The sequence below is a fragment of the Hermetia illucens genome, chromosome 1, assembly GCF_905115235.1.
Source record: "Hermetia illucens chromosome 1, iHerIll2.2.curated.20191125, whole genome shotgun sequence".
In the NCBI taxonomy this organism is placed as follows: Eukaryota; Metazoa; Arthropoda; class Insecta; order Diptera; family Stratiomyidae; genus Hermetia; species Hermetia illucens.
This window is the reverse complement of record NC_051849.1, coordinates 70,983,977-71,010,402: the sequence shown is the minus strand read 5'-3', so window position 1 is coordinate 71,010,402 and position 26,426 is coordinate 70,983,977.

Below are 26,426 nucleotides of genomic sequence, written 5' to 3'. Positions count from 1 at the left end.
TGATGTTACCGTGAGCTTAAAAGGCAATATCATTGGATTGTGTCCGGATAGCTGAGTGGTTAGAGCGCAAGGCTGTCGTACGGAAGGTCGCGGTTCAAATCTCACTGGCGGCAGTGGAATTTGTATCGTGATTTGACGTCGGATACCAGTCGACTCAGCTGTGAATGAGTACCTGAGTCAAATCAGGGTAATAATCTCGGGCGAGCGCAATGCTGACCACATTGCCTCCTAGTGTACCGTTACGGTCTTGAATGAAGTGCTCTAACACACTTCAAGGCCCTGATCCAACATGGATTGTTGCGCCAATGATTATTATTATTATTATTATCATTGGATTCCTTTCGTATTTGGATACTATTTCATATGTTTTAGTAATTTCTGGGTGGTTATTCACTTTGTGCGCTTTTGCGATAATCTCTTCAATTTCTGGTCTTGTGCAATTCAAAAGAGATCGGTTAGCTTGCACCACACCCTTTGGATTATCTAAATGTATTCAATTGTTTTATCGTTGTATTCTTTAGACGAGGATATTATTTATTTATGATTGCTAAAATTGTTTCGTTTTACATTGTTGGATTTACCCATTTTCAATATGATTTGGTTTTTAAAGCAGTTAATGGATTTTCTTGAGAAGTGAAAAGTTTGCTGTTCATCTGTTTCAAAATAAAAAAAACGGTGCTTTAAACTTGCAGTAAATTAAGCTCTTTATTCGATATAGGGCTGCTTAAAGACTGAAGACTTAGATCATTGTGTTCTACATTTATAGTTGATTGAACAAGGGTGCACATTGGTGAGTTTTCAAACTTGGATCTTCTGTAATTCGATATCGCTCAATATTCGTTTGAGTCATGTTTTGCTTACATTAAAATGAGTCCTATCTTTAGTGGATAGATTCTTACTTCTGTTGGACTGAGAATGTTTACATTGTTTGGTTTGAGTTTTGTATTGTGAAGATAACATATTGATGACTCATACGTATTATGGGTATGTGGTGTTTGTATATAGTGGAGTGACGCATGTTACAGGACATGTAACCTTTTGCTAGATCGGTTGAAGTAAAGTAATTTGCATTCCGAAGCTTTCCTACAACATCATCAATTTATGGCATGGGAAATTTATCTCCCACAGTGACATTATTGATTTTCCTAAAATCAATCACCAATCTGTGTTCCCCAGGTGTTTTCTTGGGTACTATCCATATAAGCGAGTTGTAGGGGGAGTTTGATGGTTGGATGATACCTTGCTTACGGTCTTCCTGAATTTGTTTGTCAACAAATTCCTGAAGTGAATAAAGGTAGCGATAACTCTTTCGATATACAGGTTTATTCGTATTTAGTTTAAGTTCACGTTTGATTGCACATGTAAAGGATAGAGGTTTATTTTTATCCTATTCTAAATCACGGAACCCATATTTGATTCTTTAACCGACTGCACTACTTTCGTAGTTGATGTACGATGCGAAGTTAATAATAGTAACTGAAACACAGTTGAGTCAAAGAAAATAAATTCGAGGATAGTGTCTACTATATTAATAAATTATAATTTATTTCGCACTTTAGTTGGGCTAACAATTCTTTAACTTCTTTAGTTGGGCTAAGAATTCTTTAACTTCTTTAGTTGGGCTAAGGCGGCTTAAAATGTCCAAAACTACCCGCGAGTGTTCGTTGCCGCGGTTGGAAACAGAAGAGACCGACTTATTTCCATGCGGTCCTTACTGTCCCAACCAACGGCATTTTTCCACCGTTAATTCTCCACTCCCTTGGTGCGTTCTAAAATGAGTGAGTGGAGAGTTCCGCGCCATCTACCCGTCCGCATCTGCAACATTCGAAATAAATTTCGAATGGTGCAGATCTTGCCGCGCCACATCACTCCGCCCCCAGACGAAACCTAGGGGTTTCGGCGACGGATCCCGGAACTCCGCTCCCCGTTAGTCCACAAAACGGACACGACGCTGCTTCGGGGCGCACACGGGTTTCAGCCTGGACAAAGAGACCGCCTTTTTGTGACCACCGATCTCGAGCTGGAAGAAATGTTCTCCCCTCTCGAGAATGCGGTACCGGCCCTCATATGGAGGCTGCAGCGGCTTCCGGACGGCATCCGTCCTGATCAGCACGTGCGTGCATGTGCCCAGTTCCTTGGGCGAACAGGCAGGTATGGGCGAGTGTCGGGTGGGTGGTGGCGCTCTGATGCGCCGGAGATTGTCCCTCAGCAGACGCACCAACCCCGACTCCGTGAGACCCGATCTCTTGTCGAAAACCGGATCGCTTGGGAGTCTTGGGTTCTCCCCGTATACCAGCTCCGCGGGGCTGGCAGCAAATTCCTCTCGGCGGGTTGTACGAAGGCCGAGTAGGACGAGAGGCAAGACTTGAGTCCAGGACGGGTCGTCGCGTGCCATAATGGCGGCTTTCAGCGTCCGGTGCCAACGTTCCAGCATCCCATTGGATTGCGGGTGGTATGCCGTAGTCCGCTGGCGTTTAAAACCCAGGAGTTTTCCTAACTCCGAGAAAAGGGTGGATTCAAATTGCATTCCCTGGTCAGTGATGACCACTGCAGGGACGCCAAAGCGAGGTATCCACTCTCGGCAGAGGGCTTCGGCACAAGATTGCGCCGTAATGTCTTTCAGAGGTATTGCCACAGCCCACCGCGTGAACCTGTCGATGATTGTGAGACAATACTTGTAACCGTGCGGGTCTCGCAAAGGCCCTATTATGGCGAGGTGTATCGTGTGGAAACGCTTGGTAGTGCGGTGAAATGAGCCCACTTCTTTCCTTACATGCCTGGAGACTTTACACTTTTGGCATGCGATGCACTCTCTGGCCCAGGAATTGATATCCTTGTTCATGGAGGGCCAGAAGTATTTTCCGGTGACCAACCGGTTTGTGGTCCTGATGCCGGGATGCGCCAAGTCGTGAACTGCGTGGAACACTTCCTTGCGAAATGTGGCCGGAATGTATGGCCGAGGTCCCTTTTCCGAGTCTTCGCAGCAGAGAGAGAGGTTTGAGCCGAAGATGGGCAACTCCCGAAATTTGTATTTGATGTTGGATTTGAGGCTCTGAAGTGCTGCGTCATCCTCCTGCGCCTTGGAAATAGCCGAGAAATCGAGTGAGGCGGGGATGTTAACCTCGGAGACACGAGACAAAGCGTCAGCAACTATGTTGTCCTTGCCGGACACGTGCTGGATGTCTGACGTAAACTGGCTTATGAAGCTCAGGTGTCGAAGCTGACGAGGGGACGCTTTGTCGGGCTTTTGTTTCAAAGCATACGTGAGAGGCTTATGGTCCGTGAACACTGTGGACGGCCTGCCCTCTAGGGAGAAACGGAAATATTTGATGGACAAGTACGCGGCGAGCAGTAGGTGCTGTAGTTTCGTTGAGCGGGATTCAACTGTTTCGAGAAGAAGCTCAACGGCTGCCAAACTTGATCCACCTTTTGGTGAAGGGCAGCACCTACTGCGATGTGAGAGGCATCAACAAAAACGGCTAGGGGTGCATCTTGCAGAGGAAATGCCAAAAGTGTAGCATCAGCCAGTTGCTGTCGGGATTTATTGAACGCGCGGACAGCCTCTTCAGACCACACAATCTCTCGTGTGTCTTTTGTTTTGGGGCCAGACAAGTACGCGTTCAAAACGGACTGGTGATGGGCGGCCTTGGGCAGGAAACGACGGTAAAAGTTTAGCATGCCCAAGAACCTCCTCAACTCCCTCACTGTTTTTGGACGCGGGAAGCTTGTGATTGCTTGCACCTTGTCTGGGTCGGGCTGTATTCCTTCAGAGGAAATGGAGTGGGCGAGGAATCTCACCTGTTGTTGAAGGAATTTGCATTTCTCAACGTTTAGGACTAAACCGGCCTCAAGGAGACGTTGAAAAATGCACTCGAGATGGGCTAAGTTCTCAGACTCAGTGGAAGAAGCGACCAAAACATCATCCAAATAGACGAAACAGAAATCGAGGTTTCGCAGGACTGAGTGAATGAACCTTTGAAAGGTTTGCGCCGCATTGCACAATCCGATAGTCATTCGGGTGAACTCGTAGAGTCCAAAGGGTGTGCATATTGCCGTCTTTGGAATGTCTTCAGGAGCTACTTTGATTTGGTGGTATGCCTTGGCTTAGTCCAAGGTCGAAAAGATGCGGAAATTAACGAGGTGATGCGCAAAGTCGTGGATGAGTGGAATCGGATATCGGTCAGGAACAGTCTGTGCGTTTAGCCTTCTGTAATCCCCACAGGGGCGCCATTCGCCATTTGGCTTAGGGACCATATGTAAAGGGGAAGACCAACAGCTGTTTGAGGGCCTGCAGATACCCTGTTGAACAAGTTGTTCAAATTCTTTCCGCGCAATAGCCAGTTTCTGGGGTGGTAGAGGACGCACCTTCGAGAAGATTTTGGGGAACCAGTAGTATTTATGTGCTTCACTGGTTTCGAGAGACTACACTCGGTAGTAATCTGGCTGAACTTTTGGAGGAGTGTTGGAACACGAAAGTCGGTGATGTCTTCCAAAAGAACGGAAAGGTTATTGTCAGTGTGAGATACCATTTGGCCCGACGAATTAAGGTTGGTTGTGGGGTCTATAAGGGACTTATTTTGCAAGTCCACCAGCAACCCATAGTGACACAAGAAGTCTGCGCCTAATATGGGGAAGCTGACATCCGCCAGGATGAAACGCCACGAAAACGTCCTACGCAAGCCAAGACTTACGTCCACTTGCCTGTACCCGTATGTATTGATGCGGGAGGAATTTGCCGCCAGTTTGAGGGGTTGTGGATATAGTCGATGATGCCGGGGTACGGAAAGAACCGAAACCTCCGCACCCGTGTCGATGAGGTAGTTGCGCCTGCTGAGGGTGTCGAAAATAGTTAGGCGACGTGGCGCTGCGCTCTGGGTGGCCGTCGCCAAGACCCCCGGCGGACTTAGTTTTTTGCAGTAAGCGCGAATTTACAAGGTAGCGCACATCTTGTCGCTTTATCTCCGAATTTATGATGGTGCCAGCAAATACCTTTGTCCGCAGGCTGTCTTGACGACCTGCTACCCGAACGCCCATTTCGTGTGGCAGACCGTGAGCGAGCTCGTGATCTGGCACTCGAACGCTGAGCGTCCAACGTCGCCCGCATCTCGGCCACGCTGGCTGTTAAAGCACCTATCTCGCGCCTTAAGTCGCTCACCTCATCCGACGGTGGTTCAACGGCCGCTATGGTTGGGCGAACGTACACCTCCTGTACCTGGTCGGCCGTCGCTGCCAGTTCCTCCAAGGAACCGGAAACGCAAGCTAGGATCGCCCGGGTGCCCTCCGGAAGCCGTCGCAGGCAGAGCGACTTGATCAGGTCATCGCCAATCTTGCTCCCACCCAATTGCCTCATTTCGCGAAGCAATTGGCTGGGAGTTCGATCACCCAATGTTAAACCCGCCAGCAAGTGATCTAATTTTGCCGACTCGCTTGCCGACAGGCGTCTGATCAACTCACTCTTGAGCTGCGTGTATGATGCCGACTTCACTACGTCAGACACCATAAGAATGGACTCTTCGTCCAGGCCGACCACCGCGTAGTTGAAGCGGGTCGCGTCTTTACTGTCCAACGACATTTCGAGTAACAACAAAAAAAAGTAATAGTCTCCAATGAACACGCGGTGAGTTTATGATGAAAACGCGGTGAATTTTGCTCCGACACGGCAGGCCGCACCCACAAATGCACGCACGAACACAGAAATGACGACCGAAGCGGACGCTCTCCAGCGCAGACCGAAATCACCACCCAGGAAACGGAGAACCCGCGATGAGAAACACTTCAACGCCGTCTCTTGCAGCGATTTTCAATTATTATTATGTGAAATATGATCACAATTTAAACTCTTAATAATATAATTAACAATTAGTGCGAATATTGCAAAACTAATGACAACAATTAAATTTGAAGATTGATTGCCATCTCGATTTTTGGAAGAGTTGCAGAATAATGATCCCGAAAAGTATGTAAAATATCGAACGGGATGTCGCAGAGAGACCCTTTTGGAGCTAATTGGGAAAACTAAAGTGTCAAAAACTTATTTCATCAAAATCCCACCACCGGAAACAGAAGATCAACAAGATGACACCAGGAAAATTTTTGCCAAAGAAACAGCCCTCTATCGCGGTATACTTAGTGATTTTTCGAAATATAGTAAAACTAAATGGAAACCAGAATGCTTTTTGGCACGGGATGATATCCTCGTTCTAGAGGACTTAATTGCGGCAGGCTATCGAGGCCTTCTAAAAGGCGTGGAGCCTAGGGCAGACCATATGAAATTGTTATTAGCAAATTTAGCGGCCATGCATGCTTCCAGTATTGCGTATGAATTAGACGTAGGTAAAACCATTGGATCTCAGCTAGGGGATAAACTTTTTGAAACATCAATTTTGAAAGATTTAGATTGGTTTCGAGCAGGAGTCATGGGCTTTCAAGCTGTTTTATCTGCGCAACCAAAATATCAATCTTCCGTTAATTTTTTTTTTTCCGAGACCGACTTATTTCCATGCGGTCCTTACTGTCTCAACCAACGGCATTTTTCCACCGCTAATTCTCTACTCCCTTGGTGCGTTCTAAAATGAGTGAGTGGAGAGTTCCGCGCCATCTACCCGTCCGCATCTGCAACATTCGAAATAAATTTCGAATGGTGCAGATCCTGCCGCGCCACAATTCTACATATTTATCACGGCAATTTCCTCGTTAGGGTATTCGTTTTCATTTGTGCTGCTGTCTTTAATTTCATCCATAAAAGTGTGTCGATCCGCAATTGTATGGTATATCCTTTGTTGACTTAAGCTAAAAGGAACCTTGAACTTATTGATCTCCTGGGTGTTATCATTAACATGATGATGGCTTTAGTCCCAAAAATATTTGACCGGTTATTGCGTCAAAGTTGTTGTTTTCTAAAGGCATTCTATTCTTCCAATTAGATCAAATTCCTCGGAAAATTCGTGAGAAAGCTTTTGTAGAGCATGAATTACCATGAATAGATGATATATAGATATATGCGCGAATCCACTCGTTTGGGTGGCTTGCTATTGTTACCTTAATTTCTGATGAAATATCTTGCCGAGCGCTGTTATTAGAGTGTCCTCTATTCACAATTTCCATTAAACACTCAAAAGATCGATGAATCAGCAATTCCGTCTAAAAAGAAAATGTCAGTTTATGTATTAACGGTTTATATAAAGCACAAGTAATCGTGTATCGTTAAACAACGGAAACGGAAGAAATGCAAAGTCATCCACGCTAACAGTCACTTTTATTTTTCATTTCCCGTGAGCACTGTTACGGGGTCGCGAAAATTCTATTCATCGGTGCTGCTCAACCGGTACGGGGTCACTACTTTAGAGTCTTTTATTTATACAAATTTATGTTAATCACAATATCATAGAAATATATTTAAATTCCAATACGTTCAATCAGTTAACATTAAATTTCTTTTCTTTATGTCCCTCTCGGGTCGGCGGCCGTGACTCCTCTCTTTTCTAGACTCTGTTGACCAAAACTTTCATTCCTGACATTTTTCGGCCCAGTCTCATGTCAGTCCGTCAGCTGTTTCTGCGGCCATTGAATGCAGCGTTGAAGGCAAAATCATCTTGGCGTTTAAGTTCGCGCCTCCGATGTACCGCCACAACATCATCAAAGTTCTATCGAGTTGAAGTTGCCTACAGCTGGTTACTTCGTTTATGTTTATGATAGAGGTAGGGCAGCCTGTGTCGATCAAACACCTAATTTTTATACCATCGAATGTTAATTGAACAATGGGTAATTCATGTCGGGAGACGAGGTTTGCAAGTGAACATTTTTGACTCAATGTGTAGTGACGTGCCTCTAGATACTGCTGTATTCATAGAAATATCAGAAGGCAATGTTAGGCCATTACGTGTAAAACGGTTAGATCTAATATTCTGAGAGGGGACTTTCGACCAATTATTTGAATTTTCAAATTTTGCATTACTTTTTTCACTACCACTTGCGTTTTTAATGTATGCTTCTTACGGGTTGAGGTAACCCGTGTTTACTAGTACTTTATACGCCTCCTCTAGTGTTTTAGGCCTATAAACGTGCAATATTGCACGAATAGGTTTTTAATCACTGCAACAACGTTGTCTCCGCTGCATAACAAATTTTCCTACTTTTGCTTCTTTTGCAATTGTCGATAGTTTTTCAGCGTTCAGTTTATCAATCACTTTCACAGCAACTTGTTTATCTTTGTACACGGCTTTTACTACTGTTCCATGCGATCCATGGCGTTGCGGTGAATCTACACTAATCGGTGAGCCTGGCACTGGGAGTGTTTCGACTTTGCTTGAAGATTAGGAACTGAAGATGCCTTCCAAATACTTCAAAAACGTCAAATTCACCGAGAAAGGTAACGAGCGATAAGCAAAGCAAGTTGAAAACAAGGCGTGTAAAATATTTTTTCTTTTTTACAATTCAGGAAATAATATTTTTAATTTAAATACATTTAAGTTGCTTTTCTGAACTTTTCTTCTTTCTTTCTTTCGTGGACACTTACGCTTATTTCAAAAACGATACAGTCGCTTGAAAATTTAGTAAGTTCGCGATATTCTCCGAAGATAGGAAACCATCAGTTCGTTTTTGTTCTGTATTTTATACTTCACACTATTTACATTCGAATTAAGGAAATTATTTTCGTTACTAAAAGAAAAGATTAATTTAGTATTTATATTAACACAACTTTCCCGTTCACTAAATTCTTAGGTTGAATGAAATGACTCGCAATTAGCTTAATTCAACACGCGGCTGTACACTGACAAGGCTGGAGGCAGGAGAACGATTTCTCTCCATGTGGTTCTTTCTGCCCCCAACCAACGGCACATTCTCACCGCTAGCTCTCCACTCTCGTGGCGAATTCTAAAAGGTGGAGAGTTCCACGCCATCTATTTGTTCGCATTCGCAACATTCGAAATAAATTTCGAATGCTGCGAATCCTGCCGCGCCACAACATCACACGACTGTGTGCACTCTACACTACGGCTGGAGCAGAAGAGACCGGTTGGTGTTCCATGCGGTTCCTCTGTCGCCAACCAACGGAACTTTTTCACCGCTAGCTTTCCCCTCTCGTGGCGAGTTCTAGAAAGCCACGGAGAGCGCCGGCGGCGTTATCTATCAGCTCGCATTAACAACATTCGAAACAAATTTCGAATGTTGTTAATCCTGCTACACCACAGGTTTTTGGAAGTACTTTTGTCTCACGAAAGATATAATCACACTCGAAGTTGTTGCACCGCATCAAACTATCTATCGGCTTCTCCTTTACTTTTTGTTTAGTAAAAATAAAATAAATTAAGATTTAACAAAGAACTTTATTTTTAACCACTATTTAAAATTTTACTCGGTCGGAAGACTGCACTTAATGTCTGCACGGTTTGAGAGTCGAGATCGGAGAAAGCGTCCTTTGTCCTTTGAGCGCTTTGATCCCTCACGCTTCACTACTACAAAACAACGTGTCTATTCCGATGCGTGGGTCCGCATCGGATTCAAAAAAAGACATTAATACGGATTTCGCGACGGCCTATCGAATGATAAACAGAACGCGAACTAAAATTGGAAAATAGAAAGGAAAAGAAAAAAAAAACCGCTCGACTGCGCGCGTGGAGCCGTAAGTCTCCGGAGCCGAGTACCGCGATCAAGGAGGGGAAGATCCACGACGGATCACCGTCTCAATTATTGCCTCTTCCGCCTCAGATCTTTTATGAGGCGCGGCCCCTGAGGTTCCCACCCTTCCTCGACATCCTCAGGCCAGTTATTCATTTTGAGGATGTCCCTTTATAGAAATTCCGCGGGAGAAAGGAGCATAAGAAAGGGAGGAAGTCCTCAAATTGCGATTAGATTATTCAAGCATCATTGTTCATTGTTCGAGCAAACTTCAAAACATTAATTATAACAAAAAAAAAAATGAAAATAAAAATAAACAATATGTAAAATTTAAAGAAATAAAATAATAAAAAAAGAAAATAAAAACAATGACTTGCCCAGGTCGTCACTCCGAGCTCGGATTGATGCTGGTTTACTTTGTTCAAAGTTGCTTTCCCTCTATTTTTAAGTAATTGCTTAAATACAAGAATTAGAGATAAATGATCAATTTCTGCTTCATCTTCATTTGCTTCTGCATTAAAAACCAAGTCTCTTCTCTCTTGGATGTAAAACGATTATAATATATATATGCATATATTAATAACACCAAGTGCAAGTTATGCAGGTAGCAGCTTTCGCCGTTGCGCATGCTTTGTGTTCTTTGATGTTACCAGTGATAATATACACGAAATATTGAATGCATAAAAATCTGATCGCTATTTATGTCACAGGACATCATCAATATCTATATTAATTGTTACCTTCTCTAAATATAGTTATAAACATTTTTAATTCAATATAAGAACTACCTAAAGCCGTAATTTTTACTCTTGTGTAATGTGCTTGTTTAATTTTAGATTTATTCTAATTTATATTTCAAATATTTCCTGTTAGAGCATTAACGAAAGAGTAAAATTTACATAAATATTATTTCTATTAGTTTTCCTCTTCTATTTTAATGTAATTTCAAATTAAGTATAAACCTATGTTTCTTTCACTTATTTTCTCCTTTTTTTTAAGTTTTTTGTTCTCCTCAGTATTTTGTATCCACACGTTTCTTAGCTGTCCAAAATCGGTCTTTTTCTATTAGCGAAAATTTTTTCCGGAATTTTTCCACAATGTTTGACACTCATAAACACTCAAGTACCCGAAACAAAGCACTCCACTTTTCTTCTGCAAAACTTCACTTCCTTTGTCTTCCGCTTCGCCTCCTACACTCCAAAAGAAAGACTGCCTTCCTTCCTTCTTTCTTTCGCACGGCTCCTCCACTCCCTAAGAAAAGACTCTCTCCCTTCCTCTTTTCTTTCGCACGGCTCCTCCACTCCAAAAGCAAAACCAAACTCCCCGTTCTTTTTTCGCGCACCGCTTCACTTCCGCTACATAGCCTTCCTCACTCGCTAGGCAATGTTGCGGCAACATGCGCATGCGCCTGCGGATGCGGCAAATCATTCGCCTCTTGTCAAGATCAATTCGCCCGAATGCATTCAATAATATGCAATTTGCGGCGAATATTAAGGCAATTGCACACTATTAAATGCATTGTTAAAGCAAATTAATTAAGAAAGAGCCGAATGAGATTCCGCTCCCGTCGCGCAGCCGCGGTCACTACAAAGTCTCCTTTTTTAAACGTTAGCAATTTGACGAATTCCACAAGAAACGACTCTGGTAAAGGCGACGGAATTTTGAAATGCAGTCATTCGAGTTTTCAAAATATTAATTTAAATGAAATATTTTATTGAAATATTGAAATATAATACGATATTTTAGGGAAAAGTAAATCACTACCAAAGGCTGGAGGCAGAAGAGACCGGTTATTCTCCATGCGGTCCCTCTGCCTTCAACCAACGGCATTTTTTCACCGCTGGCTCTCCACTCCTGTGACGAGTTCTAAAACGCGTGAAGAGCCCCGGTGGCGTCATCGAACCGCTCGCATTCGCAACATTCGAAATAAATTTCGAATGCTGCCAATCCTGCTGCGCCAAACTAGAACGGAGAGCGGCGGCGGCTTCATCTGTCCGTTCGCATTAACAACTTTCGAAATAAATTTCGAATCTGAGTGAAATTATGCGGTGTTTCCAACGATTAATTAATTGAAGTAATAAAAACTTGTTGTTTCTTTTTCGTTGGTGTGGATATTTATTCTTGCAAATACCGATATTTCGGGAACCACTTGTTCCCTTCATCAGTGCTAACTGGTTAGCACTGATGAACATCCACACCAACGAAAAAGAAACAACAAGTTTTTATTACTTCAAATTTCGAATGTTGTTAACCTTGCTGCGTCACAGGTTCTGGACACTTATTTATGAAAGTTGATTTCGAACTTGATTTTTGGTTTTTGTCAAATCGCTTTTTTGGGTAATGCTACAAATATGTATATAATTTTTTGTTTTAACTTAAAAAAACACTTACGTATGTATTCATATGAAGTTCCTGCTGTTGGGTACCTCGCTGCCAATAATTTCTCGATCAGCTGGGTCTCGTTCACCGGAGTGTCGAAATGGTTGTTAGATGTGTATGTAACACTTCCCGGGCTCTTCCTATTATTTTAATTAGGATTTGCTGGTGTAGAATAGTCCTTTGCCTATTCCTAGAAAAGCACGGAACAACTGCGTTTACTACATTGATAAAGGAGAGCAAATCGACTTGGGTCCCATCGAATGTAGGCAATGACGTGTAGCTTGGTAATTGTCTAGACTCCATTTTTCCTTCTTTTGGATTATTTATCAGTGAGAGTTCTGCTATCGTTTTCAGAAGGTTCCCCACGGTTGACAGTTTCTACACTCACTACTAACTTGCTAATACACACGATTTATCTGTTTACCGACTGCCTCAATTACTAGATCTGCCTAGATCTCGTCACTTATATCCTATTCCTGAAATATATTCATATTATCTTCGATGTCCGTACATCTACTATTATGATCTATCTTATCCTTGAATGTTTAAACAGATGTGCATCCGATATTTTGCACATTTTTATTATACAAGTTAATAAATTGAAACACCGTTTGTGTTTTTTAAAAAAATAATTTCAGGGCTGAGCCTGATGTTTATTATTTTGAGTCTATACAAGAACTGAACTAATTCCTAATGACAATATTCCTTAACACCTATGTTGATAGTTGATGCCGCAGCAATTTTGTTGAAGTCAGGAAAAACTGCAATGCTGAATCGATGACTGAAAATTGGCGCAGCTATGGCGTCAGTAAATATTGTGTGCGCGTGTAGGTATTGAATGCACTTGCAGGTGCTAACTCGCCCACATTTAAATGCGATAGTCCTCGATCGCTAAAAAAATTGGATGTCGTTGAACCTGACATTTTTTATTTCTGGTCGTCGATCTGGTATTGAGGATGTTTCTTTTGCTCCCGGAGATGGTAGTGGTAATTCCGGTACTTGTTTCCTTTCAACTATTGTAGGGATAGGCGCCGGAGGTGGTGGTGAAGATTTCGGTGTTTGCTTCATCTCAATTGTTGTAACGGTGGGCTTGGTCTTGAATTTGGGACACACCCTACTAATGATAGGGAATGTAAGGCAACATCCAATTATGGTGAGTATTCCGTAGGTCGCCATTTGATGCGTGCTTGTTTCGGTTCGCATCAACTGAATCTCGCTGGTGTTGTTTATATGGAGATCTTTCATCATCTCTAGCGAGAGTATTTCCTGATACGCCTTGACTTTCGGGGATGGCTGCAGTATGGCAGGTAGTACATTTATCATTGTAGATTCGCGGTTGATAAAGGTCCTCCCATTAACCGTCAGGCTGGGATTATGAATCTTTGTTTAGGTAGGTACCGTTCAGTTTGTGGACTACTCCATCTGCTTCGATAGTTCCGGCGAATTGGTTCAGTAGTATGGTACCGGATGCGATTTCTTCGATGGTTGGTATGTGCGCGTTACTGGTTATATTGCATATGGCTGCGAAGCTCCTCATCAAGTTCGGTATACAGGATGTACTTGAGATATCCGTGATTTCGTCGGATTTACAAATGGTTAAATAATTTATGTTTTTACAATTACCAATTACGCCAAATATTTTTTCATTATTTCTCAAAATTCTACTAAATTTAATGTCATTGATTACATGGTTTTTCTTAACTGCTTTAATTAACAAGGATTCATAAGTGAGGCTGGTAGTCAATGGAATATTAACAATGTACAGTACGGATGACATGTTTGTTATTATTTTTATTTCTGAAAAGTCTAAAGCCTCTCCAATTGTGGAATATGGGAGCAGATCTTTATCCATTATGTCGGTGGCCAATTTGATTTCTGTTTTTGACAGGATTATTGAGTTTATGACACCTAATTTTGCCCAATGTATTGTGAGGTTGATATTTTTTAGTACTTCCTTTACCAGTGATAGTCTAAATTGTACATCTAATATCATCATCGTAATTTATTTTATTGTTTTCTTTCATTTTTTGAATTTCGTTAGTGATTCTTGTGATATTATATATATTATATTACTTGATTATTGCTATTTTCCAAAACACTGTTAATTTTAGCTTTATTAGTGAGGAAGTCTTCGTGATCTGGATTACCTGCAATCCATTTCCATGCAGAGCCAATAAAGTCGAATGATCGCTTAATTTTCGGGGGTCTTAGATTTCGAATGAGATCGCGAGTATGCTGGAGTTCGTAAGACAGGTGGGATGAGAAGGAGAATTGCCTAACTTCTGAAAGATTGAGAATAGGTTCTATATCCGTTAGGAAACGTTCGTACTGGTCGATGTCAATAATGTGGATCAGTTTGAAGTTTCCATCTTGTATTTTCGCTCTCCCTGTATGGAAAGAGACAATTTGGGAGCTCGTTAAGTCCAATATTTCAACGTTTGTGTTGATTATGTGGGGTAGAAGTCTGAAAACAAAAACTTTAGTTACGTATGTGGCTCTTGTGAATAGCCTTTCCGGACTCGGTTAAAATTGTGGAATTATTATTTTCTTTATAATAACAATTTCTTGCTTATATCGTGGTGTCAGTTTTGATCCTACTCTTTTGTTCTGCCTTACATAAACTACCTATTTCGTATTGTTTAGACGGTTGTTTCGTCTTATGGTGAGTTTTTATGTCCGTTTGTTGTTTCCGTTTAGTCTTTCGATATTTGGCGATCGAATTTTCTCTAATTTTTCCGGATCTATTCGTGGTGTACGGTCAAAATGTAACTCGACTGGCTTTTTTCCAGTCGTTGAGTGTATGGTGAAATTATATTCACTCACTGCACGTTGCAGAAGATTTTCAAAGGGTCTGGATGGTCCATCCTTTTTTAAGCACCGCATTATTTCGATGAGCGTACCAACGTGCCAACGTTCGACCTGCCCATTAACTTCACTTTTGTATGGAGGTGTTTTATATACTTTAATTTTGAGTTCATTTTCCATCAATGAAGCTAAGGAAGCTGATCAGAGTGAACTTTCATTGTCAATGACGACAATTTCTGGGACACAAAAAAAGAAAAGCAAGTCAATAAGAGGCTGCTTGATGTCTGCGACAGATTTCGAAGCAATTATTTTGGCTTGACCAAATTTTGAACTGAATTTTGACTCGGTGCTTTTCTGTGCTAAATAGGCCGGTGTGAATGGTGTGGCCGGGGTAGGTGGGGATTGAAGTAGAATTCCAAAAGGGTTTGTTGGGGTGTCGATCATATTTGTTTTCTTTGCAAACTGAACAGCGTTTTACTTATTTTTGCTGCCATTTTCGGAAAATAGAAAAAGTTTTTCTTCCTGTTCCACTTCACTGGGAATATCCTCTACGATTCTCCGTGTGAATCGTATCCGGTAACTGCTGAAATGATTGGGGTAAATTTCTTGAACTTTGCCCAAGATCACTTCGCTAGTTAGAAGGCCATTTGCTGTGTTGGGATTCAGATACCTTTCGAAAATGTTTATGATATCCTGCTCTGCATACTGCGGCTTGATAATCGTGTGCCTTGTATAATTTGGAAAGGGTTTCCCAGTTGATAGCTATCTTTCTCGCCGGTTTTCAAAAGGATTTGGTTTCTGAAAAGGTTAATAGGCCACTCGACAGTGGGAATGAGGTTGTGTGATGAGCTTTCATGGCTATGCTCTGTAGGAGTTAAGGAGTTAACTAATGTTGGTTTAGGAGGTCGCGAAAGGGAATCAGCTACCACGTTAGCTTTACCTGGCTTGTATTCTAACTCATGGTTGTATTCCTCTAAGATGAACTTCCATCTCTTCATTTTGCTATTCGTATTTTTGTTACTGAGAGCATATGTAAGCGGTTGATGGTCAGTGTATATTTTGACCTTCCGGGAACTGTATAAGTAACTGCGTAAGGAATTGAGAGCCCAAATGATAACGAGCATCTCCTTCTCGTTGGTGGCATAGTCTTCTTCGGCTTTCGTTAAGGTTGTGGAGAGAAAACAAAAGGATTGTTTTCCTGAGAAAGAACGGCGCCAATGGCGTAGTCAGAGGCGTCAGTTGTTAGCTGGAATTCTTTCTCGAAATTAGGATGTTTTAATACTATTTCCTCAGAAATGAGACAATTTTTTAAAGTATTAAAGGCATGTATGGCTTTTGGATCTAAGTGAAGGATTTTATTTTTTGATAGATTTTTGGACACTCGTCCATCCTCCCCTCTTAAAAGAGAAGTTTTGGCAATAAATTAAATTCGTATATATAAAACATAAAAAATTAACTTTATTTAACTTTATCACAAGATGCGCGTACAGTACTTGATCACTTTCTGAATTTGGGCATTCCAACTGGATCTTTGCAATTCGTGTCAACGTCGCCGCGGTTGGAAACAGAAGAGACCGGCTTATTTCCATGCGGTCCTTACTGTCCCAACCAACGGCATTTTTCCACCGTTAATTCTCCCTTGGTGCGTTCTAAAATGAGTGAGTGGAGAGTTCCGCGCCATCTATCCGTCCGCATCCGCAACATTCGAAATAAATTTCGAATGGTGCAGATCTTGCCGCGCCACATCACTCCGCCCCCAGACGAAACCAAGGGGTTTCGGCGACGGATCCCGGAACTTCGTTCCCGTTAATCCACAAAGCGGACACGACGCTGCTTCGGGGCGCACACGGGTTTCAGCCTGGACAAAGAGACCGCCTTTTTGTGTCCACCGATCTCGAGCTGGAAGAAATGTTCTCCCCTCTCGAAAACGCGGTACGGCCCTCATATGGAGGCTGCAGCGGCTTCCGGACGGCATCCGTCCTGATCAGCACGTGCGTGCATGTGTCCAGTTCCTTGGGCGAACAAGCAGGTATGGACGAGTGTCGAGTGGGTGGTGGCGCTTTGATGCGTCGGAGATTGTTCCTCAGCGGACGCACCAACCCCGACTCCGTGAGACCCGATCTCTTGTCGAAGACCGGATCGCTTGGGAGTCTTGGGTTCTTCCCGTAAACCAGCTCCGCGGGGCTGGCAGCAAATTCCTCTCGGCGGGTTGTACGTAGGCCGAGTAGGACGAGAGGCAAGACTTGAGTCCAGGACGGGTCGTCGCGTGCCATAATGGCGGCTTTCAGCGTCCGGTGCCAACGTTCCAGCATCCCATTGGGTTGCGGGTGGTATGCCGTAGTCCGCTGGCGTTTAAAACCCAGGAATTTGCCTAACTCCGAGAAAAGGGTGGATTCAAATTGCATTCCCTGGTCAGTGATGACCACTGCAGGGACGCCAAAGCGAGGTATCCACTCTCGGCAGAGGGCTTCGGCACAAGATTGCGCCGTAATGTCTTTCAGAGGTATTGCCTCAGGCCACCGCGTGAACCTGTCGATGATTGTGAGGCAATACTTGTAACCGTGCGAGTCTCGCAAAGGCCCTATTATGTCGAGGTGTATCGTGTGGAAACGCTTGGTAGTGCGGGGGAATGAGCCCACTTCTTTCCTTACATGCCTGGAGACTTTACACTTCTGGCATGCGATGCACTCTCTGGCCCAGGAATTGATATCCTTGTTCATGGAGGGCCAGGAGTATTTTCCGGTGACTAACCGGTTTGTTGTCCTGATGCCGGGATGCGCCAAGTCGTGAACTGCGTGGAACACTTCCTTGCGAAATGTGGCCGGAATGTATGGCCGAGGTCCCTTTTCCGAGTCTTCGCAGCAGAGCGAGAGGTTTGAGCCGAAGATGGGCAACTCCCGAAATTTGTATTTGGGGTTGGGCTTGAGGCTCTGAAGTGCTGCGTCATCCTCCTGCGCCTTGGCAATAGCCGAGAAATCGAGTGAGGCGGGGATGTTAACCTCGGAGACACGAGACAAAGCGTCAGCAACTATGTTGTCCTTGCCGGACACGTGCTGGATGTCTGACGTTTGCGGGTCCAGTATCGGGGTCACCAATTTAGCAATAAATTAAATTCGTATATTTAAAACAAAAAAAAATTAACTTTATTTAACTTTATCACAAGATGCGCGTACAGTACTTGATCACTTTCTGAATTTGGGCATTCCAACTGGATCTTTGCTATTCGTGTCAACGCCGCCGCGGTTGGAAACAGAAGAGACCGGCTTATTTCCATGCGGTCCTTACTGTCCCAACCAACGGCATTTTTCCACCGCTAATTCTCCACTCCCTTGGTGCGTTCTAAAATGAGTGAGTGGAGAGTTCCGCGCCATCTATCCGTCCGCATCCACAACATTCGAAATAAATTTCGAATGCTGCAAATCCTGCCGCGCCACAAAGTCAAGGGTTTCGCAATTTTGGCGTAATCCTGAATGAAACGTCTATAATACCGTGACATTCCTAAAAATGACCGCAGGTCTCTGAGTGTCCTAGGCGTGGGCATGTTTGCGATTGCCTGCACTTTTTTTGGATTCATTTTGATCCCGTCGCCACTTACTATGAAACCTAAAAATTCTACTTCGTTTTTAAGAAACTCACATTTGTCTAACTGGATTTTCATATTAGACGTTTGCAATGTTTGCACCAACTCTAAGTTCTTGAAATGTTCTATTTCATCTTTCCCGAAGATGATAATATCGTCGATAAAGACATAACACCGAACGCGTATGTGTTCACGAAGTATGTCGTCGAGAGTCCTCTGAAAAATTGAAGGAGCATTTTTCAGGCCAAATGGAAGGCGGGTGAATTCAAATTTGCCATCGTTAACAGAAAAAGCAGTTTTGGGTATATCCCGTTCTCTAAGTGGAATTTGATGAAATCCGCTTTTGAGATCGACTACTGAGAAAAAGTTATTTATCCGCAATAGTGATTGAATTTACTTTGCGGTAATCGATCACCATTCGGCACTTTTTTCGCCAGATGCGTCCAGTTTCTTGGGAACGATCCAACTGGTGAATTATACAGGAATTTGAACGGTCTGATTATCCCGTCTTCTAGCAGTTTGTTTATTTCCTTTTCGACTTCTCCTTTCAAAGCCATAGGATAGGGGTACGACCTGGAGTATACGAGGTCGCCACTTCTAGTACGTATTTCTCCTTTGACTGTACTAGTGTAAGTCAATTTTGCGTCGGGGTCTGCGAGTAACTTGGAACGGCGTTTCAGAAGACTTTTCAATTTATTTGGTTGCTCTTTATTCAAATGTGAGGCTCTGATATTGATGTTGTAAAGGGTTTCTGATATGTCTGGGTTGTATGTAATTTTTATTGGACCCGGTGTTCACTAAGAATTTCAGTAGCTTTTAACCATTGTTTCCACAATATCTTTTATGAACCTTTACAGTTAATGCTAGGCAGAACAAAGTTTCACGTTGTCTGTTTAGTTATAGTTGGGATCAATCGCTAAACAATTTCAATTTAGTTCTACGTCTGTTTTTTCTTTGGTTTAAATAAAACGATACACCGAATTTAGCTAGTTACTAATTTTAATTGAACTTGATTTTATAAAACCACTACACATTAAAAGAATACTTCGATTTGGATAATCGATGAATTTTGTTCAAAAAGAAAGCGCGCTGTGCGTACATGTCGGTGGTCAAAACAGAAGAGACCGGCTTATCACCATGCGGTCTTTTCCTGTCCCAACCAACGGCACCTTCTCACCGCTAGTCCTCCACACCCGTTTCGAGTTCTAAAGAGTGGAGAGTTCGGCGCGCCATCTATCTGCTCGCATTCGCAACATTCGAAATAAATTTTGAATGCTGCGAATCCTGCCGCGCCACAAGCTCTCCAATTCTAATGACATATTCAAAATATGGAAGTGAAGAGCGCCTCAACCTTAAAAATAGATGTCATCAAGTTGTTCCGTCTGGTCGATATTGGGTTCCTCATTTGGGTCTATGTAGTCGGTTAGGGTTTGGTCATAATCTTCATCCCCTTTTCGTATTGTTCTTGTGTGATGTCGGTACTTTCGTCGGGTTCTGTATAGTAAACCCTTTGTACTTTAGATGGTTGGTAGTGTCGTTGAGAGGGTTGTTGAGGGCGTTTTTGATTTTGAGGTCTATTGGTACAATTTGCAGCGTGGGACCTTATAGACGGATCGACGTTCATGGCCACTGGGCCTCGTGGTGGTCGAGGGAGTGGTCTACTGTAGTTGTTTTCACGCTGGGGTTGATGGTTAACTGAAAAGAAGGGACGTGGATGTTAAGGAGCTTCAGGTTTGTGAAGGAGTTCTGGATGAAATTCGCGTCTAGGCGCCGGAATGGGGGCTGGTCTGGAAGGGTTTGCTATTAATTTTCGCGGTGGAATCGGCGATGGAGCGTTATGGTGTACCTTTCTCGAGTAAGAATTAGAATTGTTCGCGTACTGGGCTCGGTAATCCATGTTCTGTAATTTAAAGCACAAGTGTAGAGCCTGGTTCGCGAATACTTAATAGTCTTGGTAAGTCGTCTCTTAGTCCCCTAACAAAGGTATCTAGCGCTTTGTCGCGACAAGCCTTTGTCATAATATTCATCGCATTCTGACTCATATCAATGGAACCCAATTTATTCAGGATGAGTGAGAGATGGTTGTAGACCTCCTGATAGAATTGGGAAATGGTGTTTCCACCTTGCATCAACGTGGTCATTTGGTACTCCAAAGTGCCGAGATCTCTCTTATCCGCGTAGTGGAGAGTTAAGCACTTGGAAATTTTTTCCCAATTTAGAGGAGTATTGTAGGACTCCAGTGCAATATCCTCGTGACCGATAATTTTATTTCGTATAACTGATAAGATCCCATAATTTTTTGGCGTGCCCTTTAAATGATCGTAAATGTGGAGAATCCGATCAACACTTTTTCGCCTGGTTCCCCAGAAAACGTTTTTAAACTCTTAACCACGTCGGGGATTTTGTCCATGTCTGACAAATTCCCGTTATCATCGACGTTAATCGGTACATCGACATCATTATTGATATCGGATGCTGGGTTCATTATAGAACCGAAGATTTGTCTTCCTTGAGTCTTAAGGCTTTCTGTGACTATTCGCGTAATGAGCCGCACAGTTTCATTATCGGGTGCGTTATCGGATATATTGCCACTTGTACCTGAAGTTTCTAAATTAGATAGTGCCTCAGCGAAACTATCCATGTTTAATCGCGCTGGATGGATTCAATTGTGAAGATTCGACATAATTCGCGAATTTAAGAGACCGCACCTTTTTTAATGGAGTAAATGAAACGAAGTAGAATCGATTGCAGGCACTCACTATCACTGTTCACTTTTACCAATTCACTCACTCTTGTTTGCTTGTATGTATACAAAATATCGATTCGGTTTTACTAAACAATTTTCAGGAAAATCAGCTAAATGAATCTCTGGATTCAGAAATGTGCGTATGGAAATTTTCATGCAGTATAAATTATATTGAAGATAGTTTGATGGATGGGTATTTGATTCAATAACTCTATATATTTGGCGTAATTTTACAAAGGTAGTCACTTACATAAATTCGTTGTGTTGAGTCCTCGGGTATTGTCGAGACCGCTCATAGTCCTTTGGTTTTCTTCCTTTTTGCCTCGCTTCGTTGTGCACAGGTTACTTGGGAACCAATGTTCCGGAAACATACGCGCTTCAGAATTCCGGTTAATTCTTGGTTTTCGTCTGCGGATACAAACTTTTCCGATCGAGTTTACTCGGATACCGACGCTTGATTATCGCGTACTTTATCTTCAATTCGCGTAAACTTTTCGGATGAAATTGTAAGGACTATCGGCCAGCCTCAGCACAATGTTAAGATGTCTTAGACTTGGTAGTTTTTATTAGCTTGTCAACCCTTAGCAATTTCTTGCGTGCTTTATTGAGCGGTCCCTGCTCGGGCGACATTCAAACACCGTTTGTGTTTTTTAAAAAGATAATATCAGGACTGAGCCTGATGTTTATTATTTTGAGTCTATACAAGAACTAAACTTATTCCTAATGATAATATTCCTTGACACCTATGTTGATAGTTGATGCCGCAGTAATTTTTTTAAAGTCAGGAAATACTGCAATGCTGAATCGATGACTGAAAATTGGCGCAGCCATGGCGTCAGCAAATATTGCGTGCGCATGCCGGTGCTAACTTATATACATTTTAAATCATTTTAACGCTCCTCAATAGTTGATAATTCACAAAAATCTTCACTGTCGTCCCGCCGCGCATGGTGCGGGATCTTACTCGACTGGGACTAGTGCCGTTTCTTCGCCAGCCCCGTGGCCGCCCGCACTCTGGCGGCCGATGACGCATTCCTTGGATATGCCGCATATTTGTTTAGTTGCTAGTGCGTCCAGCAGGTGCGCATGGCTCGTCCAAGCAGGGCTGTGAATAGGGTAGTATCGCTCCTCCACAATATCATCAACGCCAAATATCAACATTTGTTACACTAAGAGTCCAGCGTGGCGCCAAAACGGTCACTACGGCTGTCAACCAATCAAACTTCCCTAACAGACTTGCCAGTTGTGAACACCGACTGTACGGGATAATATATGGAATCGGACGGCACGTGCTGAAGCTAACCCGAATGCTAGCAGTTCGGTGAGATGAGGGCCGGGATTCTTGGTTATCCAATATTATCTTCCTGTCAGGACACAGAGATTTTGTCACGTGCCTTGACTTAGGAGTCAACAAAACTAAACCCATCCGGGGGAAACTACTCTATTAGAGACGTGAATTCTCGAGGCGGATTGATACTTTGCAACTTTTTCTTCGCGTGGAATGGGCGGAGGAGGATCAGCTCCCCGATGAGGCCCCTGCCTGCTTTTCCTCTTCATGGGCGGCTAGATGATATGGTGGTCTTGCGACGCCCACCCCAACTTAAATGTTCGCCCCCTGCCGCTTCCAATATAATGGGGGAGGGAAAAACCTTTTCTTTGTTCTTCTCATACGCCTTACCGCTTGGTGTATAGCAACACTTTCCAACGCTTCGTACAATCTTTCTGAGGAACTTCCAAATGGGGAAAGATTCCCTTTGCTTCACTGACTTTCCAAAATGTAATATGATTTCTTAGTTCGGTAGTTTCTCGTTATTGATAATGAGATTCTGTTACATAATCTGTCATGTTATAAATAAGAAACATTAAAACATTATATTCAAAGGATTCCGCTGAGTGCACACAGAAATGATCACTATTTTGTAGTACATTCATAACATGCCGTACTCCTCCAAGGATTTGAGAGCGGACATTTACTGTACTTTAGCGCAGATTCAAGATAACACTAATCGTGTTATGTTTTGAAAACGTTTGTTCGATGACTTAACCTCTACGGGGTTTCATTCGGGCGGCATAGCACCTTGTAATGATAGGAGTGGTAATAGGAGATCAAGTCGATCCCCTGAGTGGCCGATAACGACCTAGAGGGCAGAGCTATCCCAAAAAGCTAAACAAATTGGCAAAATTTGACCGTGAAGGTCCGCCTACAAAGATTGAAGCTCTATCAAAGTGCTCGGTCGACACGTTCTTGCACGCCTCTGTGCTAGCCAGGCTCGGGAATGTGGGGGGGTCCTTTGAGCGCTTTGATCTCTCACGCTTCATTACTTAAAACAACGTGCCTTTTCCGATGCATGGGTCCGCACCGGAAATCCTCAAACTACTTCAGATTATTCAGTCATTATTGTACTTGTTCAAGCTTCAATACATATTACAAAAAAAATTATTACAAACAAAAAGAAATTAAAATAAAGATAACCAAAATGTAAGTTTAAAGAAAAAAAAAAAATGAAAATAAAATAAGAAAAAAATAAATAACCAAAATGTAAAATTTACAGACGAGAATGGAAATAAACTAAAAATCATAAAAAGAAGAAAAAAGAAAAGAAAATAAACAAACAACTTACCCAGATGTCACTCCGAGCTCGGATTGATCCTTCGGGTACCTATTTCTCTTTTTTTTTCAATTCAATATATTAATAATAACAAAACTATTATATATAGTCCTTAGAGAAAAATTAACGTTAATTCACTTTCTATCTTATAATTCCGTACTTCCTTTCAGGTGTTTGTGATGGTTTATACACAGCGCGGGAATTCCGACACTTTACTTATGCCGCTAAATATTAATTTCACTCATTTGATATTTCGATTATCGGTCTTTTCCATTGTTTTTCCACTTTTCTTTTTTTTTCTCAATCACTGGGCATTCTATTCCCGCTACATAGCCTTTCTCACTCGGCAATGTTGCGGCAACATGCGCATGTGCCTGCGGATGCGGCAAATCATTCGCCCCCTGTCAAGATCAATTCGCTCGAATGCATGGAATAATGTGCAATCTGCGGCGAATATTAAGGCAATTGCACACTATTAAAGGCATTGATTAAGCAAATTAATCGAGAAAGAGCCGAATAAAATTCCGTTCCCGTCGCGCAGCCGCGGTCACTACAGGGCAGCTGGGTTTTCGAGACCCGCTCGAGGAAAGAAAGCTGAAGACCAGTGAGGGCCTCACTGCTGATAGCGGCTGAATGTTGGCGCTTACGAGGAAAGGTAGACCGAGATCCAAACCCACATTAGGCCTTGAGGTCCTTCGCGTGAGCGATGCCCAGGTTACGACCCTCCATGTCCTCCAGCTCGTATTGAACCGTTCCGACTCGACCGATGACCTTCGCCTTCACGAACTTCTGATCCAATTTGGCATTATATCGTTTTGCTGCACTGCTTAAGTTGAAGAGCCGCTTATACACGATATCTCCGACCTGAAATTCACGAGCTCGGGATCGCAAGTTGTAACCCCTTTCCTGTGTCTCTCTTGCCTGAAGGATTCGCCCTTGAACCTCTGCTCTCAGAATAGCAAGTTTATCCTGAGAACAGATCTCGAAGGTCGCATCAGGTAAGGCATTCGGCGTCGTAAAAGGGCGTAGGTACTCCCATGGGTGACCATGCTTTGCCCAAAAACGACTTGATAGGGTGATGTCCCTATCGAGACGTGTTTCGCTGAACGCAAGGCACAGTTGATGGATGACAACTTGTTATCCCAATCTCTTTGATCAGGACCGATATAAGCGCGTGGGTGGTAAGTGGGCGATTTACTCGCTCCGAGGCGTTTGCCTGCGGGGAGTATAAAGCGGTGTAAATGTGTTGAATGCCATACTGGTTCAAAAGATCGTTGAAAGCCACGGATTTGAACTGTACCCCATTATCAGATGTGATCGACTCAGGGATTCCAAACACATGAAAGATTCTCTTCTCCAAGTATTCGGTCAGCACGTTTGCGGTAAACCGTTTAATCGGCTCCACAAATGAAAACTTTGAGAGAGAATCGAGAACGACTATTGCTCCGATATTTCCGGCGCGAGATCTGGGGTATGGGCCGATCAAATCGATATACAAACGTTGAAATACCCGATCGGAGATGAGCGCTTTTCCCATTAGAGGTTGGAGCGTTTGGTTGGGAGCTTTTGACGTCTTGCACGATTCACAATTGCGGATATAGTCCTTGACCTGTGAAACCATTTTAGGCCAATAAAACCACAACCGCAGTCTACCCAAGGTTTTACCAACCCCCCATGTGCACTCAAAGGATGATCATGGGCACGGGTGATCACCTCCATCGTCAGCTCCTCCGGAATCCAAAGCTTCCAAGCCTGTTGTTCCTGCATCTCATCTCCTGAAGCATGATTGGTTCGTTTGTATACCAATCCATCGCATACCTGCAGATCAGAGAGTTTGTTGGAATTCTCCCTAATACGCTCTATTAATTGCAAATAGTTCGCAGACCGAAAATGTGGTGAATTAAAATCCACGTCTGCGTTGTTCCCACTTCTCTCCAAAGCATCCACCTCCGCTGGTGAATACATTCGAGATAGAGAATCCGGGACCAGATGTTGTGATCCCTTTCTGTGTTTAATGATGAACGAGAATCCTTGAAGCTTCAATGCCCATCTGGCCAGTCTGCCGTGAAGGTCGGACTGGTTCATCAGCCATTTGAGCGAAGCGTGGTCAGTTACCACTTCGAACGTGGTGCCTTCAACATACGCTCGGAATTTGCGCACTGCCTCCACCGCTGCCAGACATTCCTGCTCAGTGACAGTGTAGTTTCGCTGAGGCTGTGTAAGCTTCTTCGACATATACGCTATAGGAACTTCATGTCTCTCCTCTGTCTTCTGCATCAGCACCGCTCCTATACCATGTTGACTTGCGTCACAATGTATGGCGAAAGGCTTGGAGAAGTCGGGGCTGTGCAGAACTGGAGCCGAGGAGAGACTCGTTTTCAGAGCGTCGAAGGCCGAGATAGCTTCCTCAGACCAGCAAAACTGACGCTTCTTCTGAAGCATGTCTGTCAACGGTGCAGTCAGCGAAGCGTAATTTGGCACAAATCGCTGATACCACCCACACATCCCAAGAAACCGCCGCAGTTGCCTGACGGTTTTCGGCCGCGGAAAATCTTTGATGGCGTGTACCTTGTCGGGATCGGTACAAATCGTCCCGTTACCGATGATGTGCCCCAAGTATCGAACTTCCTTCATGACAAACTTGCTCTTCCGGATGTTCAACGTCAAGCCAGCGCGTCTCATACAGAGA